Source organism: Salmo salar, chromosome 11 (assembly GCF_965601325.2).
Source record: "Salmo salar chromosome 11, fSalSal1, whole genome shotgun sequence".
In the NCBI taxonomy this organism is placed as follows: Eukaryota; Metazoa; Chordata; class Actinopteri; order Salmoniformes; family Salmonidae; genus Salmo; species Salmo salar.
Genome location: NC_138301.1, coordinates 99,700,474 through 99,719,322, shown reverse-complemented (window position 1 = coordinate 99,719,322; position 18,849 = coordinate 99,700,474).

Genomic DNA, 18,849 nt, shown 5'->3' with positions numbered 1-18,849 from the left:
GTACCTGAATTTAGTTTTCATGCTGGTGAGGTCCGAGAATCCACTATCACATAGGTACGTGGTTGCAAAGGGCATCAGTGCCTTAGCAACACGATTTGCCAAGGCAGGAAACTGAGCGCAGCCCAATCCAGAAATCTATCATTGGCTTCTGATTAAATTCAATTTTCACAGAACCGCTTGTTGCAATTTCTATGAGGTTCTCTTGCTCAGATATTGGTAAGTGGACTGGAGGCAGGGCATGAAAGGGATAACGAATCCAGTTGTTTGTGTCATCCGTTTCAGGAAAGTGCCTGTGTAATTGCGCACCCAACTCACTCAGGTGCTTTGCTATATCACATTTGACATTGTCTGTAAGCTTGAGTTCATTTGCACACAAAAAAATCATACAATGATGGAAAGACCTGTGTGTTGTCCGTGTTAATGCAGACAGAGAAGAGCTCCAACTTCTTAATCATAGCCTCAATTTTGTCCTGCACATTGAACATAGTTGCGGAGAGTTCCTGTAATCCTAGATTAAGATCATTCAGGCGAGAAAAAACATCACCCAGATAGGCCAGTCGTGTGAGAAACTCGTCCTCATGCAAGCGGTCAGACAAGTGAAAATGATGGTCAGTAAAGAAAACTTTAAGCTCGTCTCTCAATTTAAAAAAAACGGCTCAATACTTTGCCCCTTGAAAACCAGCGCGCTTCTGTATATTGTAAAAGCATTACATGGTCGCTGCCCATATCATTGCATAGAGTTCAGGGGCCTTGCTTTAACAAAGTTGACCATTTTCACTGTAGTGTCCAAAACATCTTTCAAGCTGTCAGGCATTCCCTTGGCAACAAGAGCCTCTTGGTGGATGCTGCAGTGTACCACTATGTCTCCCTGTCATGGCATTTGCACCATCAGTACAGATATCAACATGAGCAGCAGCTATGTTTGGCTACATACGGACCATTAGTGGAATTCCCACGAGAGAGTAACGGTTAATGTGATTGGATGTTAATTATCTGACTAGGCTACCTGTATTTGACATTGTGTTGTTATTTCGCTCAACACTAGATGGTTTCATTTTATTTTTGGCAGTGAAACGAGGCAACTCAGGCGAGAAAAAAACCTCACCAAAATGTATAGCCCTGTTGGAAAATATAAATGGACTGTTCGAAAATGTGAATACATTTTTTTTTTCTTTTTTAAATTGATTCCCACTGTTGTCAGTCTGGATAAAAGTGTCTGCTACGTAAATGGCATATACCTCCGTATTATGGTGTTACAGTACTGTATTGGCCAATGCATCAAAAAGACCCCTGCAACTTCATTTTGGATACATGTTTAATGTATGGGGGACACATTTCTTTCTTGTTTTGGACTTTATGGATTATTTGCATATTGGTATTGTATTGATATTGTATTACTGCACTGTTGGAGCTAAAAACACAAGCAGATGTAACATCTAGGTATGCGACCAATAAACATTTATTTTATTTGTTACATACATCTCTGATCTTGTCAATATCAGATAAAAAAATGTATTTACTGTGAAGTAAAATCATAATAGTCATCATCATAGTACTAGATTTGAATATATATCATGCTTTTTATGTTTCTACTTTACAGATATACAGTTGAAGTCGTAAGTTTACATACACTAAGGTTGGAGTCCTTAAAACCCGTTTTTCAAACACTCCACAAATTTCTTGATAACAAACTATAGTTTTGGCAAGTCGGTTAGGACATCTACTTTCTGTATGACACAACTAATTTTTCCAACAATTGTTTACAGACAGATTATTTTACTTATAATTCACTGTATCACAATTTCAGTGGGTCAGAAGTTTACATAGACTAAGTTGACTGTGCCTTTAAACAGCTTGGAAAATTCCAGAAAATGATGTCATGGCTTTAGAAGCTTCTGTTAGGCTAATTGACATAATTTGAGTCAATTGGAGGTGCACCTATGTATGTATTTCAATGCCTACTGTCACAAGGTGTGGCTCAAGGAAGCATGAGAGGTAGAGTCAAGCGCAGGAGACAGATGATTCCGTGAATACTTCTTTAATATATACACACGGAAAAAATACAAGCACGGTCGGGCAGGGCGCATAAATAAAACGCACCACCCTCTCCAAACATAACGCAGGGACGCAGCCCAATATAAACTCCGCGTAAAACACTGGCAGAGGAAAAACACAGACCCTGACAAAAACAATCCTAGCTAGCCTAAATCCCCCCCCCCCCCCCCCCACTAACAACTAATACAAAACAGGTGCGTGCCTATCCTAGACCTAACTAACTGAAACGTGAAACAGAGGATCGGTGGCAGCTAGTAGGCCATCGACGACGACTGCCGAGCGCCGCCCGGGCGAGGAGGGGCGCCACCTTCCGAAGGTGTCATGACAGTACCCCCCCCTGACGCGCGGCTCCCGCAGCACGCCGACGCCGGCCTCGAGGACACCCCGGGGGGCGAGGCGCAGGTCAATCCGGATGGAGGCTGTGGAACTCCCAGATTAGCGTTGGGTCCAATATGTCCCCCACCGGTACCCAGGACCTCTCCTCCGGGCCGTACCCCTCCCAGTCCACGAGGTACTGCAGACCCCTCACCCGGCGCCTGGAGTCCAAGATGGACCGGACGGTATACGCCGGGGGCCCCTCGATGTCCAGGGGGGGCGGAGGAACCTCCAGCACCTCATCGTCCTGCAGCGGACCAGCTACCAACGGCCTGAGGAGAGACACATGAAACGAGGGGTTAATACGATAATAAGAAGGAAGTTGTAACCTGTAACACACCTCGTTTATTCTCCTCAGGACTTTAAATGGCCCTACAAACCGCGGACCCAGTTTCCGGCAGGGCAGGCGGAGGGGCAGGTTCCGGGTTGAGAGCCAGACTCTCTCCCCTGGGGCAAACACTGGGGCCTCACTGCGGGGACGGTCCGCGCTCTTTTTTTGTTGTCCCCTAGCCCATTTCAGTGACTCCTGGACAGCGTTCCAGGTCTCCCTCGAGCGCTGGACCCAGTCCTCCACCGCAGGGGCCTCCGTCTGGCTCTGATGTCAGGGTCCCAGGACCGGCTGATAACCCAACACACATTGGAAAGGTGACAGGTTGGTCGAGGAGTGGCGAAGAGAGTTCTGAGCTAACTCGGCCCACGGCACAAACCTCGCCCACTCCCCTGGCCGGTCCTGGCAGTAGGACCACAGAAACCTGCCCACATCCTGGTTAATCCTCTCTACCTGCCCATTACTTTCGGGGAGGAACCCTGAGGTCAAACTGACTGAGACCCCCAGTCGCTCCATAAATGCACGCCACACCCGGGACGTGAACTGGGGACCTCGATCCGAAACGATGTCCTCAGGCACCCCGTAGTGCCGGAAGACGTGGGTGAATAGAGCTTCCGCGGTCTGCAGGGCTGTAGGAAGACCGGGTAAAGGGAGCAGACAGCAGGACTTAGAGAACCGGTCCACAACGACTAGGATCGCGGTGTTGCCCTGGGACGGCGGAAGATCGGTGAGGAAATCCACCGCCAGGTGGGACCATGGTCGCTGTGGAACCGGGAGGGGCTGTAATTTCCCTCTAGGCAAGTGCCTAGGAGCCTTACTCTGGGCGCACACCGAACAGGAGGAGACATAGCGTCTCACGTCCTTCCTCAAGGTGGGCCACCAGTATTTCCCACTAAGACCACACACCGTACGCTCAATCCCTGGGTGACCCGAGGAGGGTAGCGTGTGCGCCCACCGAATCAACTGACCGCGGACACCGAGCGGAACGTACTTACGACCCACGGGACACTGAGGAGGAGTAGGTTCCGCCCGTAACGCCCGCTCGATATCCGCATCCACCTCCCAGACCACCTGTGCCACCAGGCAGGAGGCTGGAAGTATGGGGGTGGAATCGGTGGACCGTTCCTCGGTGTCATGGAGACGAGATAGGCCGACGCAATTAGTGTTCCGGGAACCTGGGATGTACGAGATTGTGAACTGAAATCTCGTAAAGAACATCACCCACCTGGCTTGACAAGGGTTCAGTCTCCTCGCCGCCCGGATGTACTCCAGGTTACGGTGGTCGGTCCAGAGGAGAAAAGGGTGACGCGCCCCCTCAAGCCAATGTCTCCACACTTTCAGGGCTCTTACCACAGCCAGCAACTCCCTGTCCCCCACATCATAGTTACGCTCCGCTGGACTCAACTTCTTAGAGAAGAAAGCGCAGGGGCGAAGCTTCAGTGGCGTGCCCGAGCGTTGTGATAGCACAGCTCCTACCCCAGCCTCGGATGCGTCCACCTCTACTATGAATGGCAAAGAGGGATCCGGATGCGCCAACACTGGAGCATCGGTGAACAGAGCCTTCAGACAGCTAAAAGCCCTGTCTGCGTCTGCCGACCACTGCAGCCACACCGGGCCCCCCTTCATCAGTGAGGTGATGGGAGCCGCCACCTGCCCAAAGCCCCGGATAAACCTCCGATAGTAATTGGCAAACCCCAAGAATCGCTGCACCTCCTTCACCGTGGCGAGAGTCGGCCAATTACGCACGGCTGAAATGCGGTCATATTCCATCACCACCCCGGATGTGGAAATGCGATATCCCATGAAAGAGACAGCTGGCTTGGAGAACTCACATTTCTCAGCCTTGACGTATAGGTCATGCTCCACCAGTCGCCCAAGCACTTTACGCACCAGAGACACATGCTCGGCGTGTGTAGCGGAGTAGATCAGAATATCATCGATGTATACCACCACACCCTGACCGACAGCTCCCAGAGAATCTCGTCCACAAAAGATTGGAAGACGGCGGGAGCATTCTTTATCCCATACGGCATGACGAGGTACTCATAATGGCCAGATGTGGTACTAAATGCAGTTTTTCACTCGTCCCCCCCCTCGGATACGCACCAGATTGTATGCACTCCTGAGATCTAATTTCGTGAAGAAGCGCGCCCCGTGAAATGACTCTACCGCCGAGGCGATGAGAGGTAGCAGGTAACTGAAACCCACCGTGATAGCATTTAGACCTCTATAGTCAATGCACGGGCGCAGACCCCCCTCCTTCTTCTTCACAAAAAAGAAGCTTGAGGAGACGGGTGAGTTAGATGGCCGAATGTATCCCTGCCTCAAGGATTCAGTGACGTATGTCTCCATAGCCACTGTCTCCTCCTGAGACAGGGGATACACGTGACTACGGGGAAGTGCAGCGCCTACCTGGAGGTTTATCGCACAGTCTCCTCGTCGATGAGGTGGTAATTGGGTCGCCTTCGTTTTACTAAAGGCGATAGCCAAATCGGCATACTCTGAGGGAATGTGCACGGTAGAGACTTGGTCTGGACTCTCCACCGTAGTCGCACCGATGGAAACCCCTAAGCATCTGCCCAAGCACTCCTTTGACCACCCCTTAAGAGCCCTCTGTCTCCACTAAATCTTAGGGTTGTGAGTGGCTAGCCAGGGGATCCCTAGTACCACCGGAAACGCCGGGGAATCAATGAGGAAGAGACTGATACTCTCCTCATGACCCCCGCATTACCATGACCAGTGGCACGGTGACCTCCCTGACCAGCCCTGACCCTAGTGGTCAACTGTCTAAGGTGTGCACAGGGAAGGGTTGGTCCAGCTGGACCAAGGGAATCCCTAACTTAGCGGTGACCCCACGGTCCATAAAACTTCCTGCCGCGCCTGAATCGACTAGTGCCTTAAGCCGGGAGTGAGGGGAAAAAGCGGGAAAGGACACTATCGCATACATGTGACTGACGGGGGTCTGGGTGAGGCTGGTGCTGACTCACCTGAGGTGTCAAAGAAGCGCTCTGCCTGCCCTCTAGACTCCCGGGTGAGCTCCTCCAGCACCGGTCCACAGTGTGTCCTCTGCAACCACAGGCGGTACAGGAGAGGGCTCCCCCTCCGGTCTTCCTGGCTGCAGCCCCCCCTATCTCCATAGGTGTGGGAGCAGGAGGGCTGGGAGGTGGAATGAGCAGGGCCCGGTTCGGACGCCCGCGGGCGGCCAGCAAATTGTCCAAACGGATAGACAGGTCAATCAGCTGGTCCAGGGTGATGGTCATATCCCTACAGGCTAACTCCCGGTGGACGTCCTCCCTCAAACTACAACGGTAGTGATCTATAAGGGCCCTCTCATTCCACCCCGCTCCAGCGGCAAGGGTCCGGAACTCAAGAGCAAAGTCCTGCGCGCTCCTCGTCTCCTGTCTCAGGTGGAATAGCCGCTCCGGGTAGTTGTTCCTGGCTGAGTCCGGACTGTCCCAAACGGCGTTGGCCCATACCAGGGCTCTACCTGTGAGACACGAGACGAGGACGCTGACACTCTCCTCCCCCGAGGGAGGAGGACGGACGGTCACTAGGTATAACTCCAGCTGGAGTAGGAACCCCTTACACCCAGCGGCCGTGCCATCGTTCTCCCTAGGGGGGGCGAGTTTAACCCCGCTGGCACTGGGTGCTGGTTGGGGTGCCGGCTGTTGAACCGCCTGGTCAGTGGGGCCGGAAGCGCTTCGGTCCAATCTCTCCAGGCGCGCCAGCACCTGGTCCATGGCGGTACCCAGACGGTGGAGGAGGGCGGAGTGTTGAGCGACCCTCTCTTCCATGGACGGGGCTGGCGCTGAAGCTCCTGCTGACTCCATTGTCTTATGGTGCGGGATTCTGTCACGAGGTGTGGCTCAAGGAAGCAGGAGAGGTAGAGTCAAGCGCAGGAGACAGATGATTCCATGAATACTTCTTTAATATATACACACAGAAAAAATACAAGCACGGTCGGGCAGGGCGCGTAAATAAAACGCACCACCCTCTCCAAACATAACGCAGGGACGCAGCCCAATATAAACTCCGCGTAAAACACTGGAAGAGGAAAAACACAGACCCTGACAAAAACAATCCCGCACAAAACCTACCTAGCTAGCCTAAATCCCCCCCCCCCCCCGCCCCCCCACACACAACTAATACAAAACAGGTGTGTGCCTATCCTAGACCTAACTAACAGAACGTGAAACAGAGGATCGGTGGCAGCTAGTAGGCCGGCGACGAGCGAGGAGGGGCGCCACCTTCCGTAGGTGTCGTGACACCTACCTGCAAACTCAGTGCTTCTATGCCCTTTGTCCTCTGGTCTGATGAAACAAAATAGAACTGTTTGGCCATAATGACCATCGTTATGTTTGGAGGAAAAAGGGGGAGGTTTGCAAGCTGAAGAAAACCATCCCAACCGTGAAGCACGGGGGTGGCAGCATCATGTTGTGGGGGTGCTTTGCTGCAGGAGGGACTGGTGCACTTCACAAAATAGATGAAATCATGAGGCAGGAAAATTATGTGGATATATTGAAGCAACATCTCAAGACATCAGTCAGGAGGTTAAAGCTTGGTCGCAAATGGGTCTTCCAAATGGACAATGACCCCAAGCATACTTCCAAAGTTGTGGCAAAATGGCTTAAGGACAACAAAGTCAAGGTATTGGAGTGGCCATGACAAAGCCCTGACCTCAGTCCAAAAGAAAATTTGTGGGCAGAACTGAAAAAGCGTGTGCGAGAAAGGAGGCCTACAACCCTGACTCAGTTACACCAGCTCTGTCAGGAGGAATGGTCCAAAATTCACCCAACTCATTGTGGGAAGCTTGTGGAAGGCTACCCAAAATGTTTGACCCAAGTTAAACAATTTAAAGGCAATGCTACCAAATACTAATTGAGTGTAAGGTGTATGTAAACTTCAACTGTACATGTTCATTATAGTTCTCAAATGTTTTAGGAGACAAACCAGTTTATATGTCAAATCTGTAGGTTTAAGTGATCATCAATTAAAAGCAGTCGGATGAACTCATAGTCAAATGTATTTCAACAAAAGAGAAGAGAATCATATCAAATGTAATGTGAACATTGCATTGTGAATGGGAATTACTGTATATGAACATGTATTGCAATGTGAAATATGTATTTCAGGATGAAACACTGACTTAGTTGGGTGAAAAGTGACTGTATGATTTTGTGTTAAACTTAGTAAATAGAAAATGCCCTTAGTTTTGAAATAGCTATGATTTGTTTTGAGTTGTGTACTAATGGTTGTGAAAATTCACCACATACAAAAACTATAATAGTAATAAAAACTATAATGACTCCCATTGCCGCCCACCAAAAGCAGCCAGAGCAAGAAGAAACAATCATAAAAGAGAGATTATTATTATTTTCCTAATGGTCGGACCCCCGGTGCATAACACAATGCCCACAGAATTATAATCAATACGGTCTGAGGTTTAGAATAAATAAATGAGTTTATTTCGGCCTACTACCTCAGTAAATGTGTGTGTATGTGAAAGAAAATGAGTGGCTGGTGGCTGGAGGCTGGAGGCTGGTGGCTGGAGGCTGGTGGCTGGAGGTTGGTGGCTGGTGGTTGGTGGGTAATGGCTGGTGGGTGGTGTCAGAGGGGAGGAGGCTGGTGGCTGGTGGCTGGTGGCTGGTGGCTGGTGGCTGGAGGCTGGTGGCTGGTGTCAGAGGGGAGGAGGCTGGTGGCTGGAGGCTGGAGGCTGGTGGTTGATGGCTGGTGGTTGGTGGCTGGTGGTTGGTGGTTAATGGCTGGTGGGTGGTGTCAGAGGGGAGGAGGCTGGTGGCTGGTGGCTGGAAGCTGGTGGTTGGTGGCTGGTGGTTGGTGGCTGGTGGTTGGTGGTTGGTGGCTGGTGGTTGGTGGCTGGTGGTTGGTGGCTGGTGGCTGGTGGCTGGTGGTTGGTGGCTGGTGGTTGGTGGTTAATGGCTGGTGGGTGGTGTCAGAGGGGAGGAGGCTGGTGGCTGGTGGCTGGAAGCTGGTGGCTGGTGGTTGGTGGCTGGTGGTTGGTGGCTGGTGGTTGGTGGTTGGTGGTTGGTGGTTGGTGGCTGGTGGTTGGTGGCTGGTGGTTGGTGGTTAATGGCTGGTGGGTGGTGTCAGAGGGGAGGAGGCTGGTGGCTGGTGGCTGGAAGCTGGTGGTTGGTGGCTGGTGGTTGGTGGCTGGTGGTTGGTGGTTGGTGGCTGGTGGTTGGTGGTTGGTGGTTGGTGGCTGGTGGCTGGTGGTTGGTGGCTGGTGGTTGGTGGCTGGTGGTTGGTGATTGGTGGCTGGTGGTTGGTGGCTGGTGGTTGGTGACTGGTGGTTGGTGGGTGGTGTCAGAGGGGAGGAGGCTGTTACAGAGTCTAGTTGATAGGTAATCGACTAGCTGGGCTGTTCCCTGGACCCCGTATGTAGGGACTTGTACAATGCTTGAACAAGGCTATTGAACTTAACATTTGTGTCTGTCTTTATTCTTTAATCTAACATATCATACAGAAACAGAGGCTTCCATACCACGCAGTCTCTCTGGGATGTTTATTCAATTAATAAAAAGTTGCTTAAGGCGTGCAGTACTCAGGAATGCCCTGGTCTTGGCCGTGATTGGCACTCCCCGCCACCCCGCGGTCTCTCGGGGGCCCACCTGTGTTTGCTTTAACTAACTGTCCGTGCCTGAGGAGAGCAGGCTGACATGCCTCCTCTCTTTTTACCCCCCCTCAATCTTGTCCTCCCTCTATCCTCCTCTCCTATTCTCTTTCGTCTGAGTGGAGCAGGCCTTAGAACTCTACAGGAAGGCCAAGCGGGAGGCTGAGGGCACTGGATGTAGGGACAGAGGAAGAAGGATAGAGAATGGAGAGACCAGAGAGGGTAAGACAAAGTACAGGTAGACAGAAGATAAATAAAAAATTGACTTCAGAGGTGAAGGAGAGATGTTTGTAGACTAAAATAATATAATTATTACTTAACATTTACACAACAGATTTTATTATATATATTTTTTGCCCAGCGATATGTTCCAATTAAACACAAAGGAAAAGTCTCTAATTTCCAAAATGTACAGAGACCCTGCATATCTCCTTTCGGGAAAAACAAATGGTAAAATTTTAATATATTATCATCTCTTAAAAATACTTTAAAAAATAAACAAGACAAACGAAAACAAAACACAACAAAAAAGCCCCTCTTTTCTGTCTCATCCACTTTATCTCTTTTTCTCTTCTATCTCTCTCGGCTGGCGACTCCCTGAGGAGGAGGAGGGGGAGGAGGAGGAGAAGCAGAGAGGGAAGTAATTTGCATATAAACTGTGAGCGGCAGGGATTGTCATCGGCGGCACATTATACGCAAGGAGCGCGAAGAGAGACGATTTTCATGTGCAAATTTCAGCCCCTCCAAACTCTGTGTGCATTATTATTTCATCAGTGCCTAGGAACAATCCAAAAGCCCACGTCTCCACGGACACTTGACAATTCCGACCAAATCCCTCCTCCAAACTTCACCCCCACCAGGCCCCGCTGCATGTCTGTTTACACTGGGTCCATGACGTTGAAAGAGTCAACCGCCCCAGAAATGGGGCGAGATCAGAATATTGAGACACCAGTTGTGACCAGCGATACTGGTGTTCCATGCATTAATTGCTTGTAAACTGTGAGACTGGAGGCTAGCGGGCTTTCACATTTAAAAAGGGGATTACTGCCAATTAGTGTTGCGTCTGAAACCCTGGGCTGCCTGGGGAATAACGTCTGATTCCTAATGTGGGACAACGGAGAGCAACAAAGGAATAGCCACAGTCTCCCTTTGAACAAACACATACTTTGTACATGGGGGATGGAGCAATTTAGTAACACACACACACTCACACACCAAACAAGCCACTGCAAAAAAAATCTAAGAAATGAACCAATTGATAGCAGCAGTCGATGAAAGCGCTGTCTCAACATAAAAAATACATGGAGAAATACTGAATACATCAACACACACACACACACACACACACACACAAAGAGACAGATGGAGAGAGACAAGGAGATAAATATGTTTTAAAAGGTGAGGGGACTGTTTGTGGATTGGGGAACGTATTTCATGCTTTTAAATCAATTTGTCAAATTCTCTTAGAGTTGTGTTACCCGGAGAAGCTGGTGTTTCCCTGTAAACTGCCATCTTTAATTTCTTTGTCTGACCTGCGCCACTGTACCACGGCACGCTAGAGACTGAGCACAAGGTTAGTGTTGGGTTCAAAGCTCAGGTGGTACTGTAGCAGAGCCTGTGTACCCTTGAGTATGGTATATTACCTCATTCAGTATGGTATATTACCTCTATTACCTCGTGTAAAATATCAGCCACGAGAACACAGACTCCATAATCTACTACGATGTATGCAGAGCCCCAATTCCAAGTTGAGAGACTCACTGAATGATTTCAGTCTAAGTGTTTCTTTATCACTTTCTGTTTCTCTCTGTTGCACGTGTACCCTCCTTCCACACTGCACCCCAGTGAAGCAGCTGTATGGCCAATATTCTAGACTCCAGCCTCAGTCTAATGAGATCTGTGGAGGCTCAATGACTGTATTAGAGAGGGTTTCTAACACAGAAGAGCTTCAGCTAGAAGTTAATAAAAAATTGAGGCCCTAAAATGACCAAAGAGGGAGAGAAGGCACTATAAACACCAAGACAAAAACAGTGGCACTTTCTCTCTCTCTCTCCTCTGTACCAGGGGAGTATTTGTTGTGAGCATGACCCTGTCAAGAAAGTCAACAGCTGTTTCCAGTAGTGGCAACAACAACCCTCCTTCACCGTGATGGGCCTCGCCTTTAATGCATCGCAATTAACCACTTCCTAATTACAACTAATGACTGGCTTGTTAAGCTCCCCACAGCTAATTGGTAGACCGAACCACAAGCAGAGAAATGCCACGAGGAGGCATAAATAGGAGAGTTGTGAAAAGGAGGGCTGTCCAGAGGAAGCAACTTTAATTAGCAATAATCAATATTCAAGGCGATGCTTTTATCACAGTTTATACGTCTATCAAGCATCATAAATACTTAATGCCTAAAAAAAGTCTGCTGCACCCCCCCAAATGTATATTTCCCAAGTTTATGGCAATCAGGCAAATCAGATATGATTAATTATAAATTGAACCATTATAGCAGCGTGCTTCAGGATCTAACGTTCACAAATTACATCCATAACTGGGTTGTAGATAGATGTGCTCTCCTGGTAGTTCTGCTGCCAGAGCAGAACAGAGTTCCCTGGGCCTGGCCGAGTCACATTCAGGGGCCATTAGGATTCTGCAGCGCCCTGTAGTTTCATTTAGATCAAAAAGACTCCAATAAACACAGAATCAGATGATTTACAGCATATCTGATCATTTCCTCCTCACCTTGCCTTTGAGAATGTACCCGTGTCCCATGCCGAGCATATCTCATTAAAGCTGATCGGCGAACGACAGAAAAAAAGAACAGAAGGGGAGAGAAATTAATTGAGAGAAAATACAACAACAACATTCCCAGGTTCTTCCTCTTTGTCCAGGACAGAGAGAGCGAGAGAGAGAGAGAGAGAGAGCGAAGGAGAGAGAGAGCGAAGGAGAGAGAGAGAGCGAAGGAGAGAGAGAGAGAGAGCGAAGGAGAGAGAGAGAGAGAAACCAGGTTTGACTGGAAAACTGCCTACTTTGGATTTGTTCCCAATAAAAAAATACTCTTTACACCAAAGAGGAGCTATGCAGGAGCCCATCTCAAACCACGCTGCCTGAGGACAAGCCCCCCCAAAAACCATGCCCCCCCAACCCCTCCTAACTGGATAACACGCTCGCTGGAAACAATAGAGTTATTTCCTGGTGCAGAGTGGGACTGAGCGGTGGCGTCCCAGTGCAGAGAGCTGAAGGAGTGGGGGGGGGGCGGAGTGGGGTGTCTGGGAGGGCGTAGGGGTAGGAGGGGGTGCTCTAATAGGCTTGGGGAGGCTGCCGAGACCTGGTGAAGGACCACAGGAGGCCCTCCTCTCCTAGCCTGTGGTCTTGCCTTGGGCAGGCCTGCCACAGCAGCAGTCAGGTGGGCTGACAGACTGAGGAAGGCAGAGGGCCCCCCCCATGAGGGCTGCCATCAACCCCCCTCCCTCCTCCTCCACACAGATGTTATGGTATGGGGAGCAACAAGCTGTGGCATGTACAAATAAAGAGACTGTGATTTGACGCTATTCATTTTCAATGGAAGACATCAAAACAGAAAGAACTGAGACATTATGTACTTCATAAAAATGTTTTCACAATCAAACTAAAATAAAAACATGTCCCAAGCAAACAAGAGCAATATTTTTGTGAAACAAAATGACGTGTTTACACTCAGACTGCAAGATTCAAAGTAAAATGTTTTCACATGCAACATGGAGAAGCCTTTGAAGTTTAGAGTTCATATTAATAAATTCACATCAAATCATCTATGGTCATTTACAGACATGAATTAAAAATGAATTTGTGTCTGCCTCTTAACTCGATGCATGTTTAAAGTACAGTATTCATGTGTGTGTGCAGGGCAAACCATAGGCGTGTGTCTATTTGTGTGACCGCACGTGTATTTACACACACACACACACACACACACACACACACACACACACACACACACACACACACACACACACACACACACACACACACACACACACACGTTTATAAAGTCCACTCTCTTTGACTATGTCTGTTTTGGACTTGTACACCGCTGTCCCCTAACCCCTCCAACCTTCCAACCCTATGAGGTGCAGATCAGAGGGGGCTGCCCCCTAACCCCTCCAACCTTCCAACCCTATGAGGTGCAGATCAGAGGGGGCTGCCCCCTAACCCCTCCAACCTTCCAACCCTATGAGGTGCAGATCAGAGGGGGCTGCCCCCTAACCCCTCCAACCTTCCAACCCTATGAGGTGCAGATCAGAGGGGGCTGCCCCCTAACCCCTCCAACCTTCCAACCCTATGAGGTGCAGATCAGAGGGGGCTGCCCCCTAACCCCTCCAACCTTCCAACCCTATGATGTGCAGATCAGAGGGGGCTGCCCCCTAACCCCTCCAACCTTCCAACCCTATGAGGTGCAGATCAGAGGGGGCTGCCCCCTAACCCCTCCAACCTCCCAACCCTATGAGGTGCAGATCAGAGGGGGCTGCCCCCTAACCCCTCCAACCTTCCAACCCTATGAGGTGCAGATCAGAGGGGGCTGCCCCCTAACCCCTCCAACCTTCCAACCCTATGAGGTGCAGATTAGAGGGGTCTGCCCCAGCTCTCCCCTCCTGACTGGGCCCTGGATCTGTGTGTGGAAGTAGCGGTGCGTGGGTTAAATCACTGGGGAAGCCAAGCCAGGAAAAATATCCATATTACAACCTATGTGTTGTGAAAATTGCGTTGTTTGCTCTACAAGCTGTTAGTTCATATTCCTTGCGACCATGATATAGGCCAAAGGCCGAGGCAATAAGAAGACACAGTGGCAGAATACATTTAACTACACCTTTGTTTCATCACAAAACCGTAGAGCAACATCTTTCCAGTGAAGTCCACAAAGCATATTGAACGTAACAAACAGTTACATGACCTACAGCATGTTCAAGAAAGTTAATGTTTCAGACATTTTAGGACCACTAAACAACTCTTGATTTAGAACCACGAGAGTTACTGCAAGTCGCAAAGTTAAACAGGAGCTGCCTCCACTATTCCAGCACCACTAGTCCAGCACCATTTCAACATCATCAAATCACCTATGATTAGTCTAAACAGTGACGACTAAAAGATACCAAAAACAATTTAGTCCAATCAACGTAAGCTACATATGATGTTGCTGTCCATGGTAATGATTTGTGTGTGTGTGTGTGTGTGTGTGTGTGTGTGTGTGTGTGTGTGTGTGTGTGTATATGCAAGTAGAAAAAACATGTTGATTCACCCTACTTGTAGAGAAACGGCAATGCCCTCCTCCTCTCTTTCATGTTGCCTAAACTGTCTATGACTCTGTCATACAGTACACGCTTTTAGTTTTTGTTGTCCTAGACTACCTGGATAAAATGCTTGATCATATTGAACTTTCATCTTCTTAGGCCAGGAGCACAATGTATGAATTTATGGTTGGATCAGAAGCGTCGTTATAATCATTGGCCAGTACGGAGAATTAAGTAAAACCACAAGTCCAAATCCCTATCTCCATCCATTGCTAATTTAGGAAAGGGTCCATTTTAGCTAGCACAACACACAATTTGCAACAATTATTTATTTTTTGTCAGTAATGACATTTGGCTTTTGATGTGATGTGATTGGTGTGAAGCAAAATCCAAACTGACTTCCCTTGACACTTTTTTTTGATGTGCCAGCACCATTCACAGCTCAAGCTCACTCAGTTTAGCTCAACACTGATTCGCTATTATTTCATATTTTTTATCAAGGGAGGACAAATTCCTGCTGGCTTCCTTTGCATTCAATGCTATGGGTAGCAACAATATCATATTATTTTTGATTAGACAGCATCAGATAGATGGGCTACACATACAGAGATGCTCGGATGCTTTCAGCCTCTTGTGAAATGAAGGAAAATTATGAAACACAGGGAGAAAAAAGATAGATTATTTTAGATGTTCTTTTTTTTATTGGTCCATTTTTTAGGAGGCCTGGCTTCCCTTGGCATCCATGGATACACGCCACTGGTGTGTGGCGCCTCTGGCATGACTCTCAACAGGGGAAAACTGCCGCTTTATCACTGCTGCTCAAACATTCATTACACCGCTCTCCTGCAGTGTGTTCCAAAGGGAGACAATGCTGCCTCTCCAGCTTTCAGGCTCTCTCACTTAAGCACCCTATTTACACAGAGATGGCAGGGAGGAAACTTCAAAGTTAGGGCCCCGGGTTCAGGTCCACATACATCACAGTGGAGGGACACGCCGGGAGCAGCACTCTCTATTCAGCTGGGAGGTCATTACCGGGCTATGTTTACGTCTAAGCACTGATGTCTGTTGCTGTTTTAACATTTGGAATTTCCCGCTTCCATATACATCCCTTGCAGTCAAAATACCTTATGTTGTGGTGTGTGTGTTGTTGCTATAGCTGTGGTTTTTGTTGGTAGTACTGAGTGAGCCATAGTAGACACAGAGGATGACTGTGTGAGAGATGATTATGGTTTTTCCTCTTGCAGGGCAGAGCAGGGGAGTGTACATTCATGGAGAGTCAGGCTAAATGTCTCAAAGTTAGTGAGAATTGTACTTGAACAATGTCATACTATACAATGAAATGCAGGTAGGTTAGTATTGCTCGGTTAGGGATGCTATACACAGATAATTGACATCAATTAAATAGAGCCATTATTCTACAAGACACTTCAAATGGCATATTTATCACAGACTTTCATCAAATACCTCCAATGTGTTTTAAGCGTTGTTGTGGACCTAGACCATCAAAGTTTTTCTATACAAAAAAGTGTGATTTTGAGAGTGAAAATCAGAAAAATGTATAGGAAAACTAATAACAAACCATAGGAAAACATGATTTTTGACAGAGGTTGCCTTTCCTTTGCTGGGCGGGCCGTTTGGGAACTTTCTGGCAAAATTACAGTATACCCACTTCTCCAGGCACCACTAAACCACTCCATAGGGCCGATGGAAAGACAGCAGTAACGCACAGCATGATGTTAAAGGATAAGCAGTCGATAAACTTAAACATAATAAGCTAGTAGGTCCCAATCATAAGAATACAAAAACACAACCATTAAGCATTTCCTAATTGAAATGTACAACTATTACTTCCTATTGCAAAAAGCATTTCACGTTTAGCACACAAAGTAACCTGTGACCTAAAGTTTAAAGTGGAACTGACAGCGTTTTAACATACTTTGATGATATGAAACAAACAGACAATCATAATGTCAATAAAAATATAAAATTCCCAGTTTATGCAAAAAACAACTACTTTATAAGAGATTTTAAAAATAGGTTATATTTGACTCAACATTCCATGACATACACTAAGGCATTGTTGGCAGAATAGATGGATGCAGTTCAATACATGATTAATATATTCACCAATACATTTCTTAGTCCCAAAAATATTACTATTAGGTTATAAATCACAGCTGGTCTGGTACATTGTTTGCTGCCTACATTCAGGATGCACTGTTTCAGTTTCAATGACTCAATATTCTGGACAAAAAAGAACAAACTTAACTAATGCTGGGAATGTCAAAACAATCAAACTAGCAAGGGCAATGATCACAAGTCAGTCATAACGTGGCTAATAGGCTAGTATATATATTTATGTAGCATGCTCAAAACACTGAACCTAATGTTAGCTAGCTAGCTGCTAGGAGGATGTCATGTCATGCCATTGGAGGGTGAATGACTGACTTTTCCCCTCATATCGTTTTTTGGTGGCTACTCAGCTAGAGACGCAGGTGTCATTTTATTAGCTAGCAAGAACTTGAACAAATGTTATCTAGTTAACATATCTCTTGCGTTTGCAAATTTAGTCTGGCTATCTACCCCCGACATCAGAGGACTCTCGTCTGAGTGTGCCAGAGTGCAAAATAACTTATGAATATATGAACACGCAACACCCGCTGAATATTACCGTGTCAGTAAACGTAGGCAAAAAAAGTCATAGTTAGTCAAGAACGCTCTAGATAACAGGTAAACAGCCTAACCAGCTCTGTTACTGCGAGTAGAATGGTCAGAGTGAGGCGTTCTCTTATTTGTGTCTGAAAGTAACTAGCTAGCAAGCTAGGCAACATTAGCCAGTTAGCTTGGGTGCTTGGTTGGGACAAGCATGCATTGGCAGGCAAGCTGCAGAAGGATAAGGAAGCTACAATTCCCCATCATTTATCAGTGCAATTTCGACGACCAACTAGCTGAAAAGTTTCAGAGGTTCTTTCGTTAGATTTGAGCTCATCTTGCTCTGGCTAGCATTAGTTGTTCATCTTGTTGTTCCTGATGTGCATAACTGAGGGAGAGAGAGCCTACATTTTCATGGTTGTTTGATCAATAGTACTGTAAAGTTCCCAAATGTAAGAGGACTCCTGTGGTGTTTACATATTTGCAGAAATCCATACAGGTTTATTTTGTGGCTTTTGTCAATTGCATTCTAATGATCTAAAGTATTTAAGTGTCATATTTTTCCTGGGGGTGCATATGAACAGATTTGAATAATATTGCATGTTTCTAAAAAGCTGCCAGTTAAATGCTACCATGTTTCACACACATAGTAGGTTATTTACGAAGAGATGGCTAACAACAGCAAGTGCACTGCAATAAAAAACAAAGTTCCACTCATGATGATCATTTGATGGTGATAATTTGAAACTTAACTTCTTGTTGAAAGTTATTCTTGAAAAGGGAGAAGCTAACAATTTAGCAACAATATCCTTTGATAACTCCTGCTACAGCTGCTACAAACTGCTCAACAAAAGCTAGCTAGCTAGACCGTAGGAAAACTACTGACCTGTTGGCCTTCAAGAAGGCAGAAGTTTCCTTACTTTTTGTAAAAACGGTCCCACCCATTAATAAGTCAAAATGAGAGATTGGAGATTGGTTGATTCCACTGCCACTCCAAAATGTTGCCCCAATACAGTTGAATGGCAGATGCCTTTATCTAGCTTCTGATGGCCTAGCCAATGGCTGACTTAGCTAACTAGATTTATCTCGCCAGAGACCAGCAAAGAAAAATCTTGATTGGATGTTTTTTTCTCTTTAGTGTTAACCCTTTCCTTTCCAACAAAAACTGAAGAGATTAAATCAGATAAATATTATCATCATCATTATAATATTATTATAATCATTATTTTATAAATCCTTAGCCCTTCTCTGAAGGCCCATGGTTCCCCACTGTGTTTGGATTAGTAATAATTTGTAGAGTGGCTCTATTTTTCCTCAGCATGCATTTATTCTGAATGTCTAAAGGATCCATATGTTGTTCTGAAATATGAACACAGAAATACTGGACATTTTAAACTCTTATTATGGTGGTGATTTGACAAAATTACAATCATGGTCTTGAATTGGACTTGCATTTTTCTGGTCTTGGTCTTGACCTGGTCTCGCATCCCTTGTCCCCCTCCCGATCTCGGTATAGACTCAGTCCCCCCCGGTCTTGGACTTGACTCGGACTCGAT